Source organism: Schistocerca cancellata, chromosome 4, assembly GCF_023864275.1.
Source record: "Schistocerca cancellata isolate TAMUIC-IGC-003103 chromosome 4, iqSchCanc2.1, whole genome shotgun sequence".
Lineage (NCBI taxonomy): Eukaryota > Metazoa > Arthropoda > Insecta > Orthoptera > Acrididae > Schistocerca > Schistocerca cancellata.
In genome coordinates, this window is record NC_064629.1 from 605,919,829 (window position 1) to 605,942,031 (window position 22,203).

Consider the following 22,203-nt stretch of genomic DNA (forward strand, 5'->3'; position numbering starts at 1 on the left):
ATAATACACATAGTCATTGTAATAATAACATCATAAAACCTCAGTCAACTCTCAAAATCGTCGTAGCTTCCTCCAATAATTTCAAAACCTAAAAAAATTCTCTGCTCATGTCAAAAGTGTCATCTGCCTCAAACATACTTTACAAATCATGATCCCATACCAAATATATCATTCAAAGCTCTCATAATATCACAATGGGTCCGAAAAAATATGAACAGTTCACAAAGTACAGACAAAATACAATTTCGTAAGTGTGAAGTTACCCAACTGTGTAATTGCGTAAACATGTGTCACTGATGTAGTAAAAAAATTGTTTGTTCTCTGTTAAATAATCAGGTGGCTGTGTAATTCTGTGTTGGAGAAATATGGTACCGATGTGTAAAGTTGTATAAGCAAATACCATATTAGCTAGGGCTCCTTATGCTTGCCAAACACATGGTACACAAAGTAGGCGTGTACCCCCCTGAGGATTAATGTAATTATACCCTCAGGTGTTACAGATTACAGCAATGGAATGAAATGTATCATGAAAAACTTTCTTTGTAATTCAAAAATCTTTAAAAATAAATGTTTTAAGTACAAAATTAATCACTCAAATACGTGTCCTGTAGCGCTAAATGTGCGTCTTGCTGTAAGATAATCTCTGTGGAAGTGTCGTAGTTATTGTCATCCGAAAGCTAAGTTCTGCAGAAGTCAATGTACTTACCTCATGATAAACAAAAGTGAAATGCTTTGCGTACAGATATCTTAGTTATTACGCTTATTGTTGTGATGAAGAAATTACTGTGCTGTAACGTATTGTCGTGCTACGGAAAAGGCTGTCTTATTGTAGCTATACCACAAAAGTTATTATTAAACATGTTTTACTTTCCAGAAGAATTCAGAAAAACTGTGCAGATATAAAACAGATACACCGCAAAAGCAACATTGTAAATTGTCACTCATTAGTAGCGTCGTGATAAAATCGTGTAGCTGTCACATAAACTAACCACTGTCTCATCTGGTATCTCACAGAAAGTACAGTACTTTAAATCCAGAATGTATTTTCAAGTAAACCAAAATGTTGCATTAGAATCTCATTACCAGTACCAGTATATGTTCTAAGTATGTGAGCCTTATAGTCGTCACGTAATCGTGCAACTAACAAGCAAGAATATACACACACAATAACACTATGTCGTCTGTTCGCAATAACAATGCATTCGTAATTTCTGTTTAAGTTACCTATGTTCTTGACTGGATAGTTAGTTAGCTTTAAAACATAGTTGCATGTTAACAGTTTGTAAGTGTGACAAAGAGTACTAGTAATGTGAAGTGAAAAATTTTATAGCAAAGACTAAATTAAAAAACAGTTTATCTTTCAATAAACGGTTTTACATGTGAGATGTGGTGTAACCCTTTGCTCTTCTCATTACGCAGAGTTTCAATTTGAATGCAATTATCATGCGGTATTCGTCCGTAAAGAATACTGGAATTTTGCTCAAGGTTAGCGTCAATGTTATTTTTCCCTGAGCCAGCGGGTGCAAGTGGCTACTTGCGGTGCGAGTCATTGCCTATTGTCTCTTTATTGGCGCGCATCGTTATTGGGATTTGGAGACCTAACTTCTACAAATTCGCTTTGCCGACAGGGCCCAGCCCTGTTAGAACCCCGCCAGTTCTGATGATATTCAGGTCTGTCGTTATGATTATATCGTCTGTCGTCATGTCGGTAGTTCCTGTAGTTTCTTGTCTGTCGGTCATACGGTGGAGAATTTCTCCCGGAATCGTAACTGCGCGCTGAACTATTGCGTCTGAAGTTATTCTGTCTCCCTTGATAATAATTGTTTTTGTTCCCATATTGTCTGTTTCTATGGTAATCTCTGTCATATGCATTTTTACGGAAATGCGATCTTTCTCTGTAACTATTATTACTCTGCCAGTGGTTGTCATATGGGTGGTGTCTGTTTTGGTCACGATTTGTGTTGTGAGAATAGCCTTGTCGTGTCCAGTTATTATTTCTTTCATCGCGGAATTGCGACGGATGTGACCTGTAATTGTTGTGTTCCTGTTTTCGCGTTCCGTGACTGTCAGTGTCAATTTCCTAATTCTTGTAAGAGTCCCTGAAAAGCTTCAATGTCGTCTTTGCAACGTCCTGCCGAAATAATATGCCGTAAATGTTCAGGTAATTTGATTAAGCAAATGCGTATCAGTTCTGAGGGGCTGTATGGGTTTGACAGGTACTGATTCTTGTGCAACATGTCTTCAAAATATTTCATAAGACTGGAAAATTCAGATTGTTCGAAACGTTTCATCATTATGATGCTATGTTTTACTCGGTCTTGTGTAGCTTGAGACCAATACGCTGAGAGGAATGCATGATAAAATTCTCCTTCACTGTGGCAATCGTGAATGACCGATCGCATTCTTACAGCTGGTTCATTCTCTAAGTAGCCACACATAAATTCTAATCTGTGCTCTAATGACCAGTTGGGAGGAAAACAATGAGAGAATTGATGGAGCCACGCTTGTGGATGAATGTCGTTGGCAGAATTCTTAAACGTTTTGAATTTACGTGTAGTAATGAACAGCTTATAGTCAAAATCATCGTGTCGGCGAGTAGCATATCCGTCATTGTTACATCGTGTCGGCGGTTCCATCTCAAAATTCGGTGTACCTTGCCAATTTCTTTCATAATTTACGAAGTGCCCTGAGTTATTATTTTGTGGCTGTTCCGTATTTCTATGTCCCTCTTCCCGTATTGGAGCGCGAGTGTCCTCTGAAATACGTAATTCTTGTATTACCTGTGTCAGCTGATCTTGTACTTCGCGGATTTCTGTTTGGTGTTGCGTATTAATTTGATTCAGATTTTGTTTCAGTTTCCTAATTTGTTTGCACTCTTCTGTGTCATTAAAGACTACTGGTTTTGTGTCATTCAGATTATCATCTACCTTCGTAGATAAATCATTTAGCTGATCCGAAAGTTCAACTACTTTCTCTGATAATGAACTAATTTCCTCCATGTGTCTTTCTACTGTGTCCTTTAAGTTTTCCTGAGGTTTTGCAAGTTGCGTAACCGAATCGGTAGATACAACTGAGTCCATTTTAGCCCACAAGGTCTCATGATTTTCATGAACAATGGTTTGCAGTTCTTTTATGGCTGCTTCGTGATTCTGTAATGCATTTTCATGCCGCGAAAAAATAGGTTGAAAATGCTCACAAATTTGTGTTTTTACGTCATTACAGACTTTTTGACATTTCGATTCGATGTTATGTAACTCAGTAGTTAAATCTTCACGTGTTTGTTCAAGTGTGGTGTCTAACTTTTGAAGATTTTGTTCCATTGCGTCTAACTTTTTAAGATTTTGTTCCGCTGTATCTAACTGTTGCTGTGTTTGTCTCTGATTTTGTTCCATTTGTTGCATTAATTGCAATAATAATGTATTAGTGTCTGGAATCTCTTTCTCTATGCTTTTTGGCAGTGCATTTTCACCGGCAACATTCACATTTTGACAAGCAGAAAATGTGTCTTGACTCATTTGAGATAATGGTGAGGACCCAAAACCTAAGTCTACAGTATTTGCAATATTGTGTTCTGTCATTTCGGATTCCTGAGGCGAGCTGTTGCCGACCGATCGATCGATAATGCTTCCCTGTTCACTAATTGTTTCACCGTCTACACCATTATTTGCCGCCCGCTCCATTTCCCTATACACAGCTACCAAATTACTACTTTGAATGTCTGTTAATTCACTACACAGTGGTGCTGATAAGCTACGCTCGTCGTCACTATTATTTCTCAGTTTACTTTGGAGCCTAGTGTTACGTTTTTCACACGCCATTATTGTCACAATATTTCACACGATAACACAGAAAAGCACAATTTGAAGAGCAACAATAAGAGAACACATTAACATAGCACTGAAAATAATATCTCGTTAATTGCAAGCGCAGCTGCGAAATACTTGGTGCAAATCTACATGCATGCCACAAGTGTTATACTGTACAACAATGAAAGGCTGCAATTACAAAGGAGATTCTCTCTACAATTACGCACTAGCAATAAACAAAATCTACACTAATTACACAAACTACAAGAAAAAATCAGAAGATTCCAGTGAGGTATCCTCGGCTAAGGGTCGACATATGAAACGTCCTCTTTGAACAATTTTATACAAGACTGTGCTTAAACTGACACACAATATTTTTTAGCGTAACGCAATCTGACTTTCAAAAATCCCTACAAAAGAATGGCCCTGACTAACATTAACCTATACCTTTCACAAATTACTTACCTCATAAAAATCTTCGTTACTCGAACTACTGCAATACGGCGAGCGCCACTACTGCCAGCTAAATAAAAGATTCAAACTACTGAAGGCACTAACTACTGATAGGCATAGTTAGCAAATGAAAGATTTTAATAGAGAACAAACAATGTATTTACCTTAATAGTCATCAAAAGTCATAATATATACAGCAGCTTATGACATCCATTTTTACAAATTTCAAAACTCCGCCATTTCTCTCCCCACATCCACCACTGCTGGCGGCTCACCTCCAACTGCGCAACGCTACGCGCTGTTCACATCCAGCTGCCGCTGCCCAACACTACAATGGCAGACAACAATGCAAACTAGCTACAGACTGCACACAGCACAGCCAGTGATTTTCATACCGAGCGCTACGTAACGTTGCCGATAAGAAAACATAAATAGACTACTTACAACATGCATGGCTATCAGGGCGTATAAACTCGAACTTAAAATATGTTCAACAATGCTGCACCATGCCGACGTTAAGGATATGGTCTGTAATTTTGCGAGTCTGTTCTTTTACTTTTCTTATATGCATAAGTCGATTGCGCTTTGTTCCCGTCGCTTGAGAATCAGCACTGGGCGAGAGATTCGCGGTAAGTGCTAGCTAATGGCTCTGAGCACTATGGGACTTAACATCTTAGGTCATCAGTCCCCTAGATCTTAGAACTACTTAAACCTAACTAACCCAAGGACATCACACACATCCATGCCCGAGGCAGGATTCGAACCTGCGACCGTAGCTGTCCCGCGCCTAGAACCGCACGGCCACCGCGGCCGGCCTTTCAGCAGCATCGTAACGCATGTGATGGCTGCTTCTGTGCCCTCCATACGATAATCTGTGCTACGGTGAAACGACGGTATCCTGCTTAATTGATTTTTAAACGGAAAATTTAAAACATCAGATTTCGTTTTGCTATCATCTACTGCCACACTATTCTGGTAGATGACTAACTGGATAGCAGCCTCAGATGGCAATATACCCTACGACGCAAAACGACTCGCTGTACAGTGGATTAGAGCATCTTAAGTGACATGGGGTTACACCTGCCATTGCAAAATAGGGACCACTTAGAGGTCAGAAATGGTCCGTGTTACAGATGCTAGTCCACCCTTGTTGTCGGGCGCTACCATCCTCACGACAGAACCGAGGTCCATACGCACTCCCAATAAAGGCATTCAGGCCTGTAGCCAGCAGCACAAACAGTACCACTATGTAACTCATACAGCAACTTACGTTATCCAAAGATGTGGTGCCTGAGATGAGAACACTGGCCCTACATTATCGATTCGTTTCCTCAATATAACCAGGTGAAGTCACTGATGACAGTGCCACTAAAGCAAAGTTATTAAACACGGGTTTCCGAAACTCCTTCACCAAAGACGACGAAGTAAATATTCCTGAATTCGTACCAAGAACAACTGCCAAGATGAGAAACATAGAAGTAGATATCCTCGGTGTAGCACAGCAGTTTAAATCACTTAATAAAGGTTAGGCTTCCGGTCCAGATTGTATACCAATCAGGTTCCCTTCAGAGTATGCTGATACAATAGCCCCATATTTATCAATTATACAGGGTGGTCCATTGATAGTGACCGGGCCAAATATCTCACGAAATAAGCATCAAACGAAAAAACTACAAAGAACGAAACTCGTCTAGCTTGAAGTGGGAAACCAGATGGTGCTACGGTTGGCCCGGTAGATGGCGCTGCCGTAGGTCAAACGGATATCAACTGCGTTTTTTTAAACAGGAACCCCCATTTTTATAACATATTCGTGTAGTACGTAAAGAAGTATGAATGTTTTAGTTGGACCAATTTTTTCGCTTTGTGATAGATGGCGCTGTAATAGTCACAAACGTATAAGTACGTGGTATCGCGTAACATTCCGCCAGTGCTTCGTAATACATTACCCGTGTTAAAATGGACCGTTTACCAATTGCGGGAAAGGTCGATATCGTGTTGATGTATGGCTATTGTGATCAAAAAGCCCAACGGGCGCATGCTATGTATGCTGCTCGGGATCCTAGACGACATCATCAAAGTGTCCGGACCGTTCGCGGATACTTACGTTATTTAAGTAACCAGGAAGTGTTCAGCCACATGTGAAACGTCAACCACGACCTGCAAGAAATGATGATGCCCAAGTAGGTGTTTTAGCTACTGTCACAGGTGATCCGCACATCAGTAGCAGACAAATTGAGCGAGAATCGGGAAACTCAAAAACGTCGGTGTTGACAATGCTACATCAACATCGATTGCACCCGTACCATATTTGTATGCACCAGGAATTGCATGGCGACGACTTTGAACGTCGTGTACGGTTGTGCCACTGGGCACGAGAGAAATTACGGGACGATGACAGATATTTTGCATGTGTCCTATTTAGCGACGAAGCGTCGTTCACCAACAGCGGTAACGTAAACCGGCACAATATGCAGTATTGGGCAACGGAAAATCCACGATGGCTGCGACAAGTGGAACATCAGCGATCTTGGCGGGCTAATGTATGGTGCGGCATTATAGGAGGAAGGATAATTGGCCCCCATTTTATCGATGGCAATCTAAATTGTGCAACGTATGCTGATTTCCTGCGTAATGTTCTACCGATGTTACTACAAAATGTTTCACTGCATGACACAATGGCGATGTACTTCCAACATGATGGATGTGCGACACATATCTCCCGTGTGGTTGAAGCGGTATTGAATAACATATTTCATGACAGGTGGATTGGTCGTTGAAGCACCATACCATGGCCCGCAAGTTCATCGGATCTGACGTCCCCGGATTTCTTTCTGTGGGGAGAGTTGAAGTATATTTGCTATCGTGATCCACCGACAACGCCTGACAACATGCGTCAGCGCATTGTCAATGTATGTGCGAACATTACGGAAGGCGAACCACTCGCTGTTGAGAGGAATGTCGTTAAACGTATTGCCAAATCATTGAGGTTGACGGACATCATTTTGAGCATTTATTGCATTGCTGTGGTATTTACAGGTAATCACGCTGTAACAGCATGAGTTCTCAGAAATGATAAGTTCAGAAAGGTACATGTATCACATTGGAACAACCGAAATAAAATGTTCAAACGTACCTACGTTCTCTATTTTAATTTAAAAAACCTACCTGTTACCAACTGTTCGTCTAAATTTTGAGCCATATGTTTGTGACTATTACAGCGCCATCTATCACAAAGCGAAAAAAGTGGTCCAACTAAAACATTCATATTTCTTTACGTACTACATGAATATGTTATAGAAATGGGGGTTCCTACTTAAAAAAAACGCAGTTGATATCCGTTTGATCTATGGCAGCGCCATCTAGCGGGCCAACCGTAGCGCAATCTGGTTTCCCCCTTCAAGCTAGATAAGTTTCGTTCTTTGTAGTTTTTTCGTTTGGCGCTTATTTCGTGAGATATTTGGCCAGGTCATGATCAATGGACCACCCTGTATTTGAAACGGTTTACTCGGCTGAAGTTAGTACAGAATATATGTCAATATCTGTGGAATAGTGGTGTCCGCCACAAGTCTTCGGCCGAAATGTAAGCGAGTAGTTTACGAATTTAGCAGTTTCGGAAATGATTCCACCTTTCGGCTCAAAGCCAAAGATTATGCTGTTTTTGACGTCAGAATAATAGCTCCTCTTCCGGATTACGACAACGACTCTATTGTTTCTCCGCGTCCTTTAGACACGCCTCATATATATTTCATTGCTAGTGCTGCCACTTACCATCTGTGAATGGTTATTGCACGTTTAAGGCAAAAATAGGCGGTGGTCACATTAATGCGGCTGGACAGTGTATACACTACGCTATGATTGGCTGTAAAAAATTTAACCCCAGCGCCACCGCGCACTGCGGCTGGCTGAAAATTATTTCTTGCCAGTGTCATCTTAAATTTTTAAATTTCCTATCATCCGCCATCGTTGAACGTTAAATTTCATGTCATCCGCCATCTTGACGATATCATGCATTCAAGATAATTGACACCAAGCGTGCGAGTGATTGAAATGTGTATGAACTTAATGATCACATAATTTCCTTGAACATCAAACGAAGGTCAGATCGGTATGGAGTCATTATAGATACAATACGTAATTATATGAAATCTGCTGAGTGAACCAACACTTAAAGATGAATTCCAGTACGTGGCTGTTTTCTGAGGACTGTTCATCACTCTAAGATCCTCAACAGGCGGCAATAATGTATGAGGTACAGAAGATCCAAAGAAAAGTGGTGCATTTCGCTTAGTAAACGGGTGAGCGATACGGAGATGCTCAAGAAACTCTAGTGGCAGATGTTAAAAGAGACGCAGAGACCACAGTTACAACTCTGATTGAGTATTTTTTCAAGAAGTGTCAGGCAACATATTTCATCCTCTTCCATACGTCTCGCTAAATTATCTTTATAGGAAAATCATAAAAATTAAAGCCGGTGCGGTGGCGACACCAGAGACGCTTTTCCCATGCATTATTTCCGAACGGAACAAGAAAGGGAAGAATTTATAGTTTATCTAAAAAATGGTTCAAATGGCTCTGAGCACTATGGGACTCAACATCTTAGGTCATAAGTCCCCTAGAACTTAGAACTACTTAAACCTAACTAACCTAAGGACATCACACACACCCATGCCCGAGGCAGGATTCGAACCTGCGACCGTAGCAGTCCCGCGGTTCCGGACTGTAGCGCCAGAACCGCTAGACCACCGCGGCCGGCTACAGTTTATCTGAAATGTCCTCCACACATATACCGTACGTTGGCTCCCGGAGTACAGATACAGATGTCAAGTATCGTGCCAACGAACACAACGATAGGTCGCCGGAAGGAATGAGATGAGAAAGGTAGAAATCAATAAAGTCAACTACCCATTTGGACAAATGATACCAGACAAAAGAGTCAAGTTCAGGACTACTTTCTTTCTAAGAAATCAAGTAGGTGCAGTAGAAGCTGATGAAATATCTGGGCAGGAGAGAGGCGAGAGGAAGGAGAGGAATCAGGAGGGAACATTCTGAAAAACAGTCGCTAACGCAATGTCTTATTGAGAAGAGTTGGTCTCCAGTTTGTTAGAGAATTATGTGGTATATATGGGACAAATAGATTGGAAATTTACTGTCGGTTGAATAATATGAACTCAAACGAGCAAGTAGATGTCTGAGGTAAGTCTGACATTTATAAAGTTAGAAATAAATATAGAGACTAGATATGCAATTGAGCTGCTGCTCAGAATCAGTTGAATACAAGACTAAGCATCAGATTTCTGTTGAAAATTATCAAATTATCGTAGAAAACACAAACGTATAAACAAAAAATTATCAAACCGTTCATCTGGTTAGGATAACACAGAGAAGATAATAAACCAACACTGAATTCTTACTGGGCCATTATTAGATTGGTTTCATTAGAAGAAAGTTAACAGACTTAACGTATACATGTTGAAAAGAAAAGCATGAAAGTGATATAATTTCAACGCTTCCAACAAAGTAAGGTGATCTGGAATACCTACAAACTCGAGATCGGAGTAAGATAAGAGGAAAAACTGTGAAAAACGTTCGTTTTAAAAACAATGTAAGAAAAGGCTGTAGTTTGCTGTCACTGCAGTTTAACTTTTATGGGGGAGGCCCAATGTGACACATAGAGGAGACGTGGCATTAGAATGTAAAAATACTTCTACACATGTACAGATATTTTTACATGTGGTGCCTTAGTACACTGCCGAAAAAAAGTAGTACACTTGTAAAAACGCCGATTTTGATCCGATGACGGCACATGCCCCCTGTGAGATAGTATATGTACTGATGATGGTTTCAGCGTCGTCCAGCAACAGACAGCGTAATGGCATAGCTAACAGAGCACCTCCTGTGTCTACCCTTTAATAGGGAATGCTCTCAACTAGAAGGCCCAATGTGGTGCACGCAGGGAACCATGGCACGGAGACACACTCGTGCTTCTTACAGAAAACTGAGCGAGTTTGAAAAGGGATCAAATAGTGGCCTTCCGAGTGGCGGGATGGTCCTTTCAGAGAATTATCACACAAGTTAAACGTGCTGCGTCAGTTGAGCTATCAGTGGTCACGTGAACAGTCTCATACCCGTGGACAAGGTTCTGGACATTGACGCAGCACGCCAGGATCGTCGATTTGTAAGGGCAGCAGTGTCAGATCGTACAGCTACCACAGCACAGATAACAGGCTTGTGAGCCCAGACATGTCAACACGAAGTGTTGCGAACCGGTATAATAATAAAGTCGTGTGACTAGGGCCTCCCGTCGGGTAGACCGTTCGCCTGGTGCAAGTCTTTCGAGATGACGCCACTTCGGCGACTTGCGCGCCGATGGGGATGAAATGATGATGATTAGGACAACACAACACCCAGTCCCTGAGCGGAGAAAATCTCCGACCCAGCCGGGAATCGAACCCAGGCCCTTAGGATTGCGAACTGGTTGTTCGCAGAGAACAATGGGACTACGGACACGCACACGTCTAGCCCGTCTTCCACTCACGTCACAGCGTCGACGTGCACGGCTCGACCGGTGGCGTCAGAGGATCACTTGGAAGCTGGAACGGCGCACCGTGGTCTTCAGCGATGAAAGCAGATTCTACCTGAACGCAAGTGACGGTAGACCTGGGAAGCTCTGTCTCGTACAGCGCATTTATCCAAGACGAACTGGCCGCTTCCATGGATTTTGGCCTGGGGTGCGGTAAGCTACGACTTTCGTTCACGTTTGATGTTTCTGGTGGCAACGCTAATCAACGCTCGGTACGTACAGAATATTGTCAGACTCGTTCTTTTCCCGATCTTGCAACAGGAAGGTGATGTGTAATTCAAACAGGATACTATTCGCTCACACATTGCCTGTAAAACTCAACGTGCTATGCAAGACGTGCAGCAACTTCCCGGGCCATCACGATCTCCAGATTTGTCTCCAATCGAGTAGGTGTGGGATATGATGGCACTAGAAGTGACTCGTGTGACAAGATCAACCAACAACTCCTACAGAACTACGTGAACGGGTCGAGAATGCGTGGCGTGACATATGCCAAGATGGTGTTCGTCATCTGTACGATCGACTGTATACCAGTGCCGCCTCTGGAGACTATACCACGTACTAATATGGCTATTTAAGCAACGTGGCGTGAAATATGCCTGGATGGTATTCGTCATCTGTACGATCGACTGTATACCAATGCCGCCTCCGGAGACTATATCATGTACTAATATGGCTATTTAAGCATGAGTTGATGACTGGTAAATATCAGAACATGTGCTATTGAACCGTAAAGCAATCATTTTATGTACTCAATACGCAAATTTTCGAGATAAGACACAACTCGTCTTACCGAAAATGAGGAAACATAGACGAACTACTAAATGAAATTGAAAGATTACCTACACAATATATAACGTGGCAAGACACTACAGGATAGGACAACGATGGGGTTGAAACATGTTTACGGACTTTTGAAAGGAGTTACTCGGGTATTCGCCTTAAAGAAAATTAGTCTCATAAAGCTGTGGAAAGTGGTCTAGCGGTCCTGGCGCTGCAGTCCGGAACCGCGGGACTGCTACGGTCGCAGGTTCGAATCCTGCCTCGGGCATGGGTGGGTGTGATGTCCTTAGGTTAGTTAGGTTTAAGTAGTTCTAAGTTCTAGGGGACTTATGACCTAAGATGTTGAGTCCCATAGTGTTCAGAGCCATTTGAACCAAAGCTGTGGAAAGGCTAAAATTTGGGACGACGTTAGGTTGTGTGAAACATATTCCTCCCGGAAGCCCGACTACATTAATCACCGTACCACATAACTCTGTCAAGGAATTTTAAAGCTTTGCTGAAGCAAGTTAGTTGCGTAAACCCCTTAGCAGAATGCTGCAATGCTACTGTGACGTGTCAGACCATGTTTACTAAACAGAAGCCGAAAACGGACGATTTATTTACAACGATGGCCATTTAAAGACCTTTTGCCGCGCCTAGTGGCCGCATGGTTTGAGGCGCCATGTCACGGATTGCGCGACCCCTCCCGACGGAGGTTCGAGTCCTACCTCGGGCATGGGTGTGTGTTGTTCATAGCATAAGTTAAAGTAGTGTGTAAGTCTAGGGACCGATGACATCAGCAATTTGGTCCCTTAGGAATTCACAGACATTTGAAAATTTTTAAAGACTTTTGCACATAGCACACGCGCGTCCGTAACAGCAGAACGATCCTTGTGCACGGTGAGTAAGTTGTGAGCCAGATATTCAGCTGCCACCATGTGTTTTTATTGTTTTGGTAATTTGTGTTTTGAATGAGATATTCTGATTTGAAATGAAGGAAGAAAATGACTCAGGTCAAAGCTCATGTAGTGACAATTTGTCTCACATCAAAATGAAAAGTTTAGGGAGAAAAACACCTACTGGAATTCACAACGCTCCAGTTGTAGTTTGTGGGGATAGTGTACTGCATCGAATCATAGTGTAATGGTGGGCTTCTCGTTTCCGTGAAGGAATCGGCGGCTGGTAACTACAACAGACTACACTTCTGCTTTCATCATTGATAACATTTTGCAAGATGTTCAACGCAAAACATGCAAAGAAATTGAAAATGAAACCAACGTGTCTGAATCTTCGACATTAAGAATCATAACCGAGAAGCTACAGAGAAGAAAAATCGCTGCAAAATGGGTTCCCCATTAACTGAGTGAAGAGCAAACAGCAAATCGCAGGAGAAGCGCACAACGATTGCTTCAGGGCTACAAGACAGAGGGAGATAAGTCTCTAAACGGGACTGTTGCCATACACGTAAAATGAATTCGAAAGTATGATCCAAAATTGATATCTCAATATTCCCAGCAGAAACATGTTGCTTCCCCTGGGCTACAGAAAAGCCGTCGCCAACAGTCGAAAATCAAGCTGATAATGATTTTGGCTTATGACAAGAATGGAATGATAGCAACAAATAGTGACCCAGGGAACCACTGTAAGAGAGCGATAGTACACGAACTTTCTGCGAATTGTATTGCAGCCAAAGATTCGCCAAACTGGTCAGAGACTTCTGCAGCTGGAGTGCTCATTCTCCATGATAACGCACTACCTCACATTGCCAAAACAGTACGCTGAATTGTGGAGAATTGCATGAGACTTCCAGACTTTGTTTCTTTTCCAAAACTCAAGAAACTATTTTACCGAAACGCTTCGAAATCACTGAAGAGGCTTCTGATACAGTTACCCGACAAATCAAACGGCTCAACAAAGGTGACGTCCTAAGGGGAACACAAACCTTGCTGAGACGCATGGTTGTAGTTATTGAAGAGTGGAGGTACATTGTAAGCCTGTAAAATAAAAAAAAAATATTGAACAATAATTTTACGTTGTGCAGAATTTTTGAAATGACTCCCGTAGGAAGAACTCCAGGTAAGTTCTACCAAAATTCCGGGATTATGGTACTGGGTGGTGACACGTGTCAGCTTGATTCTTCATACGAGTGCCAAAACACCAACTGTATCAGAAAGACGTAATATTATTACTAGCTTGAGGAAAGAGAATTTCATTTTGTTGTGGTTATCCCTCTGTATGAATTCATGATAGTCGTATATTATATGCTTACTGTAGTATCCTTCATCTCCATAAATACTTTCATTTATGTGTTTATATTTGTTTATGAACGGTGTGCTCCTACTACTACGCCACACATCAGTTAGTAATTGCCATCACCCATTAAAAAAATTAAATAATTTCTTCCAGCAAAATAACAGTGGCAGACTTATCTTCGTTCACTTCCGCTAGTATCATTTCGAGTTGTCGTGAGTCAGTATTAAATGATATCCGGTTTATAAATATATGTTTTATACGAAGTTACCATATGATTCATGATTCGTGTGATACTCGTATGTATTATATCTTCATCTCACAATACAAGGTAATTCACATTGGATTTCAGAGTCTACATATCTTCGCTGTTTAGTGGTTTAGACGCCTAACTTTTGAGTTATCAAATATAAGCACCGCCGCAACCGTGTGGCACTGATTACAGAAAATATATTCAGACGCACAACTTTATGTGCAACCTTGAATTTCCACTGCGTATATGAGAGTATATACTCGTGGCCCATACACTATCTCAATGTAATTACAAAGGCTTGTGATGAAACCGATAATCTACGTCGTATGGCACAAGAATTTGTAAATTCCGGAATTTTAAATGTTTTAATATGTTACCTCATAAATGTCATAATGATTAGAAGCGCTGTTTCCTAATGAGAATCCGTTGCAAAGGGAGCGAGGGCCAAGCGGTGTTAAATTATGGGAGCCCTCCGGTAGGTTACGGGAAATTAATCTTATATATTGGCCATCCCACCCCCTTCCATATAGCTTACCGGGGATATTGGTCGGCGAGTTTTGTGCTGCGCCAGCACCTAATAGCAGCACTTGTCCCTCCGCGTCTGCCTCTCAATACCACGCTGCCAACTATAAATTTCATTTCTTGCTCACTCGCAGATGGCTTTGAAAATCGCGGGAAATATATGAATGGTGGCAGAATGTACGTTCCATCGCTAAGGAAAACTTGTCATTCCCATGTTCGTGAATACGCACTGCAGAGACATAAAACGTATACCATAACTCGAGACGTTTTCGCAGTTGAATAACTTTGTAAGCTTTAGAACGTTACATCGATAATAGACAATAGTAGTTACGGTTAGATGCAAAACGTATAATTTTTACAGCAGCCGTGAATAGTTAATCGAAATACTGAGTCCGCAGTTAAGCTGAGGGTTTTGTAACTGGGAGAGAGGTTAAGGAATTTATTTTCGTCAACTAGGTGATTATTAATAGAGGAAGACGACACAGGTGGTAATGTTTGAGAATTGTTTTCAGGAGATGTTCCTTTATTAATTAATGTAAATAATGTCAACCTACTCATATCTCAACAGAAACCTGTTGTTAGGGCTAGAACACTAGGAACATTCTGAATATACTAGAGAAAGACAGTAAACTATAATTCTGGAATGTGTGCTAGGGGATTCACATCATTTTTGGACTGTCCACTAATTAGCTTCTATGGCCGAAAATAAATATGTAAGAAGGGTAAGGCATGCATTACTTTGAAAAATTAAAGAAAGCAGAGCGATATCCAAGAATGGCAGCATCTCCACGAGAGTAAATATTTTTCAGGAGTGATGAATTTCCTGTTCTCTGCATGTTTTGCGTTTGACAAGCATCTAATCAAAATAAAAGACAAGAACCTGTAATAAATTTGAAATATTTAGTTATTTATTCAACACGTCCTCAGCCTTATACACAATTTTAATATGTAATTTATTTTCAGCCTGTGATGTTATGAAAGTAAACAATAGCTGGCGTAGTTACTAATCGCTCGCTTCCATCACATCTATCTGACTCAGACTTCATTTTAGGTGTAATACTTAGCAAAAAAAAAGAAAAAAGTATTGGAAAGTGTTTGAAATTTTCAGACACTACTCAGTTTATTGGTTTGAAGCAGAGAGATAAAGTTTCCTAAAATTCGCGAGTGATGTAATTTTTTGGCAGAATTAGGTACCATTCTCTTGGAAAAAGGACGTGGAGAAAACATTTTATACAAAATATCAACAGTAATATCTCTTGTTACTGAGTAAAGAAGAAAGTAGAAGCTTGAGATAGATGAAATGAAGCTCGTATCATCACATATAATTATGTCACCTTTTAACTTTACAGGAACATGTCATCCCTGCAATAGTCACATCTCAGAACAGAAAACTTCCATATATGTGTGAACAAATATTATTTGATGGATCTATTTGCTTTTAATTATTTAAAATGTTTACTTCCGTAAGCAAACTAATGGAGTAAGCATAACTGTGTTTACAGTTCAACCTACTCATGTCTTCAGTATACGAAACAGATATAAGAAAGAGAATTAAAATTCTTATTTTAATCTTGGCTATACAATCAGACTAACATGTAATTGTTCGTGAAATAGAACCAATGAGAAACGTCAAGTGCGGGCAGTGACCTTAAGCACCGGAATACGGGCCTTCAGAATCCGTAATCCACCGTACAGTTTACGAAAAATAACAATTAGTAATTGAAGGTGGATTTTTGTACTTTGATATTTAATGTATGTTGATCAATTACGGTTCCTCCACGAACCACAACGGATTACATGGAGAAATTAATTTTCTTTTGTAAATGAGAAGAACTGATAGAATTGTCTGTAAATAAGTTTGCAGGTTTTCTGAAGCACACACTCTTTCCTATAACTATTTCTTTGACAATGTAATGAATTTCGCTGTCAATTTTCTTTCTGATCATCTAGGAGAATGTCAAAAAATGGCTCTGAGCACTATGGGACTCAACATCTTAGGTCTTAAGTCCCCTAGAACTTAGAACTGTTGTTGTTGTTGTGGTCTTCAGTCCGGAGACTGGTTTGATGCAGCTCTCCATGCTACTCTATCCTGTGCGAGCTTCTTCATCTCCCAGTATCTACTGCAACCTACATCCTTCTGAATCTGCTTAGTGTATTCATCTCTTGGTCTCCCTCTCCGATTTTTACCCTCCACACTGCCCTCCAATGCTAAATTTGTGATCCCTTGATGCCTCAAAACATGTCCTACCAACCGATCCCTTCTTCTAGTCAAGTTGTGCCACAAACTTCTCTTCTCCCCAATCCTATTCAATACCTCCTCATTAGTTACGTGATCTACCCACCTAATCTTCAGCATTCTTCTGTAGCACCACATTTCGAAAGCTTCTATTCTCTTCTTGTCCAAACTAGTTATCGTCCATGTTTCACTTCCATACATGGCTACACTCCATACAAATACTTTCAGAAACGACTTCCTGACACTCAAATCTATACTCGATGTTAACAAATTCCTCTTCTTCAGAAACGCTTTCCTTGCCATTGCCAGTCTACATTTTATATCCTCTCTACTTCGACCATCATCGGTTATTTTACTCCCTAAATAGCAAAACTCCTTTACTACTTTAAGTGTCTCATTTCCTAATCTAATTCCCTCAGCATCACCCGACTTAATTTGACTACATTCCATTATCCTCGTTTTGCTTTTGTTGATGTTCATCTTATATCCTCCTTTCAAGACACTGTTCATTCCGTTCAACTGCTCTTCCAAGTCCTTTGCTGTCTCTGACAGAATTACAATGTCATCGGCGAACCTCAAGTTTTTACTTCTTCTCCATGAATTTTAATACCTACTCCGAATTTTTCTTTTGTTTCCTTTACTGCTTGCTCAATATACAGATTGAATAACATCGGGGAGAGGCTACAACCCTGTCTTACTCCTTTCCCAACCACTGCTTCCTTTTCATGCCCCTCGACTCTTATAACTGCCATCTGGTTTCTGTACAAACTGTAAATAGCCTTTCGCTCCCTGTATTTTACCCCTGCCACCTTCAGAATTTGAAAGAGAGTATTCCAGTTAACATTGTCAAAAGCTTTCTCTAAGTCTACAAATGCTAGAAACGTAGGTTTGCCTTTTCTTAATCTCTCTTCTAAGATAAACCGTAAGGTCAGTATTGCCTCACGTGTTCCAACATTTCTACGGAATCCAAACTGATCTTCCCCGAGGTCGGCTTCTACCAGTTTTTCCATTAGTCTGTAAAGAATTCGCGTTAGTATTTTGCAGCTGTGACTTATTAAACTGATAGTTCGGTAATTTTCACATCTGTCAACACCTGCTTTCTTTGGGATTGGAATTATTATATTCTTCTTGAAGTCTGAGGGTATTTCGCCTGTCTCATACATCGTGCTCACCAGATGGTAGAGTTTTGTCATGACTGGCTCTCCCGAGGCCATCAGTAGTTCAAATGGAATGTTGTCTACTCCCGGGGCCTTGTTTCGACTGAGGTCTTTCAGTGCTCTGTTAAACTCTTCACGCAGTATCTTATCTCCCATTTCGTCTTCATCTACATCCTCTTCCATTTCCATAATATTGTCCTCAAGTACATGGCCCTTGTACAAACCCTCTATATACTCCTTCCACCTTTCTGCCTTCCCTTCTTTGCTTAGAACTGGATTGCCATCTGAGCTCTTGATATTCATACAAGTGGTTCTCTTCTCTCCAAAGGTCTCTTTAATTTTCCTGTAGGCTGTATCTATCTTACCCCTAGTGAGACAAGCCTCTACATCCTTACATTTGTCCTCTAGCCATCCCTGCTTAGCCATTTTGCACTTCCTGTCGATATCATTTTTGAGACGTTTGTATTCCTTTTTGCCTGCTTCATTTACTGCATTTTTATATTTTCTCCTTTCATCAATTAAATTCAATATTTCTTCTGTTACCCAAGGATTTCTATTAGCCCTCGTCTTTTTACCTACTTGATCCTCTGCTGCCTTCACTACTTCATCCCTCAGAGCTACCCATTCTTCTTCTACTGTATTTCTTTCCCCCATTCCTGTCAATTGTTCCCTTATGCTCTCCCTGAAACTCTCCACAACCTCTGGTTGTTTCAGTTTATCCAGGTCCCATCTCCTTAAATTCCCACCTTTTTCCAGTTTCTTCAGTTTCAATCTGCAGTTCATAACCAATAGATTGTGGTCAGAATCCACATCTGCCCCAGGAAATGTCTTACAATTTAAAACCTGGTTCCTAAATCTCTGTCTTACCATTATATAATCTATCTGATACCTTTTAGTGTCTCCAGGATTCTTCCAGGTATACAGCCTTCTTTTATGATTCTTGAACCAAGTGTTGGCTATGATTAAGTTATGCTCTGTGCAAAATTCTACAAGGCGGCTTCCTCTTTCATTCCTTCCCCCCAATCCATATTCACCTACTATGTTTCCTTCTCTCCCTTTTCCTACTGACGAATTCCAGTCACCCATGACTATTAAATTTTCGTCTCCCTTCACTACCTGAATAATTTCTTTTATCTCGTCATACATTTCATCTATTTCTTCATCATCTGCAGAGGTAGTTGGCATATAAACTTGTACTACTGTAGTAGGCATGGGCTTTGTGTCTATCTTGGCCACAATAATGCGTTCACTATGCTGTTTGTAGTAGCTAACCCGCACTCCTATTTTTTTATTCATTATTAAACCTACTCCTGCATTACCCCTATTTGATTTTGTATTTATAACCCTGTAATCACCTGACCAAAAGTCTTGTTCCTCCTGCCACCGAACTTCAATAATTCCCACTATATCTAACTTTAACCTATCCATTTCCCTTTTTAAATTTTCTAACCTACCTGCCCGATTAAGGGATCTGACATTCCACGCTCCGATCCGTAGAACGCCAGTTTTCTTTTTCCTGATAACGACGTCCTCCTGAGTAGTCCCCGCCCGGAGATCCGAATGGGGGACTATTTTACCTCCGGAATATTTTACCCAAGAGGACGCCATCATCATTTAATCATACAGTAGAGCTGCATGTCCTCGGGAAAAATTACGGCCGTAGTTTCCCCTTGCTTTCAGCCGTTCGCAGTACCAGCACAGCAAGGCCGTTTTGGTTAATGTTACAAGGCCAGATCAGTCAATCATCCAGACTGTTGCCCCTGCAACTACTGAAAAGGCTGCTGCCCCTCTTCAGGAACCACATGTTTGTCTGGCCTCTCAACAGATACCCCTCCATTGTGGTTGCACCTACGGTACGGCCATCTGTATCGCTGAGGCACGCAAGCCTTTCCACCAACGGCAAGGTCCATGGTTCATGGGGGGAACTTAGAACTACTTAAACATAACTAACCTAAGGACAACACACACACCCATGCCCGAGGCAGGATTCGAACCTGCGACCGTAGCAGTCCCGCGGTTCCGGACTGCAGCGCCAGAACCGCACGGCCACCGCGGCCGAGAGGAGAATGTCACTTGTAAAGAATACTTGCCTGATCGTAATCACAAATGAAGTCAGTTTAGTATAGATATGGACTGAATATGTGTTAAAATGGCTGCTACAATAAATAGTGTAAGTAGAGATTCATCGTGGATGGTAATGTGTGCTCTTATGGAGAGTGAGTAACTTGGTGAAAGGTTAGATAAGTACTTTTTATTGCTGAGATGTAAGCAATCGGAAGACTGCAAAGCTGAAATTTGTCACCAATATCGATTACTATTGATAAAATTCATAGCGGAGTACAGAGGGTAAGTGTGCGTCCCTTAGGGACAAATATTAGGAACGAGTTAATTATCATCAGATGTGTAAGGACAGAGTGATAAGAAAGTTATAACAAAAATTTGTCATAGACGTAGCCAGATAAGTTGTTCAAAGTTTTAAAATTGAATGTTAGAAATAGTTTTGAATAGTTGTCGGAGTGTAGCGATAAACTGGATCCTTCTAGCCACGATACAGTATGTCTGACTTCTTTTCAATATTTTCTTTGCAGAGAAGGAGAATACCAATCACTGCAGTAGGTAACGGGTCCATAAGGGGTCGGGTGTTTTAAAAACACCATACTCGATAAAAATTTATTTTATTTTTAAACAATCTTTTGTATGAATAGTGCTAAGTACATCGGATTGTGTTACTCGTAAGTTTATCCAAAACTAACTCTAAAGTATCTCCCTAAATACCTTCCAGAGTCCATCTGTTTCCACAACAGAGGCATTTATATCCATATTTATTTGAAAAGTCAATATCTATTTCCTAGAGTCTCCTGTGCAAAAATGGAATGTAGACGTAGCACATTCTTTGCTTTATTGTTATTTTTTACCAGTTACTTGTTCCAAACACTAACGGAAACAGTAGTATAGCGATAGATATACATCATGGCCTACGTTTAAACGGTACCTGTACTGAAATAAACAGCAAATGTGTTCTCAAATTTTAAGCGCAGATACGCACTTTCGAGGTATTAAGTAAGGAAGTACACAGAGACCCATAAAAACACAGAAGTGTAGGCAAATATTCAGTATAGCAACTGAGAGACGAAAAGAGCCACAAATACACGAATATAATAAAAAACTATAATGAGCATACAATATAGGTATCAAAAGGAGTTAAAATTCTAATGACACTAGTATCGTGTAGAAAACTAGTGGTGTAAGTAATGACTTTCTAATCTCTTGGGAGCTATTTCAGTTTAAATGTATTATTTATATTGGAATGCATACATAATAGCTCAAGTAGTGTTCATGACTACTTCATGTTACTTCAGGTAATGATGTAACGGTAATGACCAGAATTAGGTCACATCATACATGCAAGAGTGTTGCTGTAAGATTATACAAGAAATGCGTTTTCCAATCTATTATCGAGAGGTTTAATAAGAATGAATGCACAAATATACAATCCGAACAGCATTTCTTTGCCATTTTCCATTTCGCTATAGTTAGATCCAGACTTGACCTAATTTGCACCTACTATAATCTGTGAATGATGAATTATATTTTTCAAATTTTGAGGTTAGTCAGTTTCTCTCTGAAAAATTGTATTTAGAGTTCACGTATCGATGACAATGAGGACATTCCTAATTCCTTGCCTGCTGTGAGCAACGGATTATTTTATTTCAAATAGTCATCTTCGCTCCAAGTTGTCCATCTCGTGAACTAGAGCTATCCTCCATGGGAAAGGTGTTGGTTAGCGCTTATGTTGCTATCGCTATTTCTCTGTGGCTCTGGTGATAACTTCGACTGCCAGGTGCGAGTTAACGAGCATTTGGTCTCATTTAAGTATATGGCTGAAAGAGTCAGCCTCCAGGAATTGTGAAACGAACCTTGTCGTTCAGGAGCGCATGCCACAAAGAGCGCAGATTCAACACGAGATAGTGAAATTCATAGCCGTCTATTGTCTATTGAGGCCTAAGCGCTGTAGTGTGCGAGTGAGACAGACGAGAACCTACGTCTTAGGGAAACCCAGTAGAAGGCTTTTGTGGCCGAGGAGACGTAGCAGTGTTAAATATGGCGGACCTAAGATCGGGTGTAAAGGGAAACATTTATGAAAACTGTTTAATTCTGTAGTAATTCAGGGAATTAAGACACAG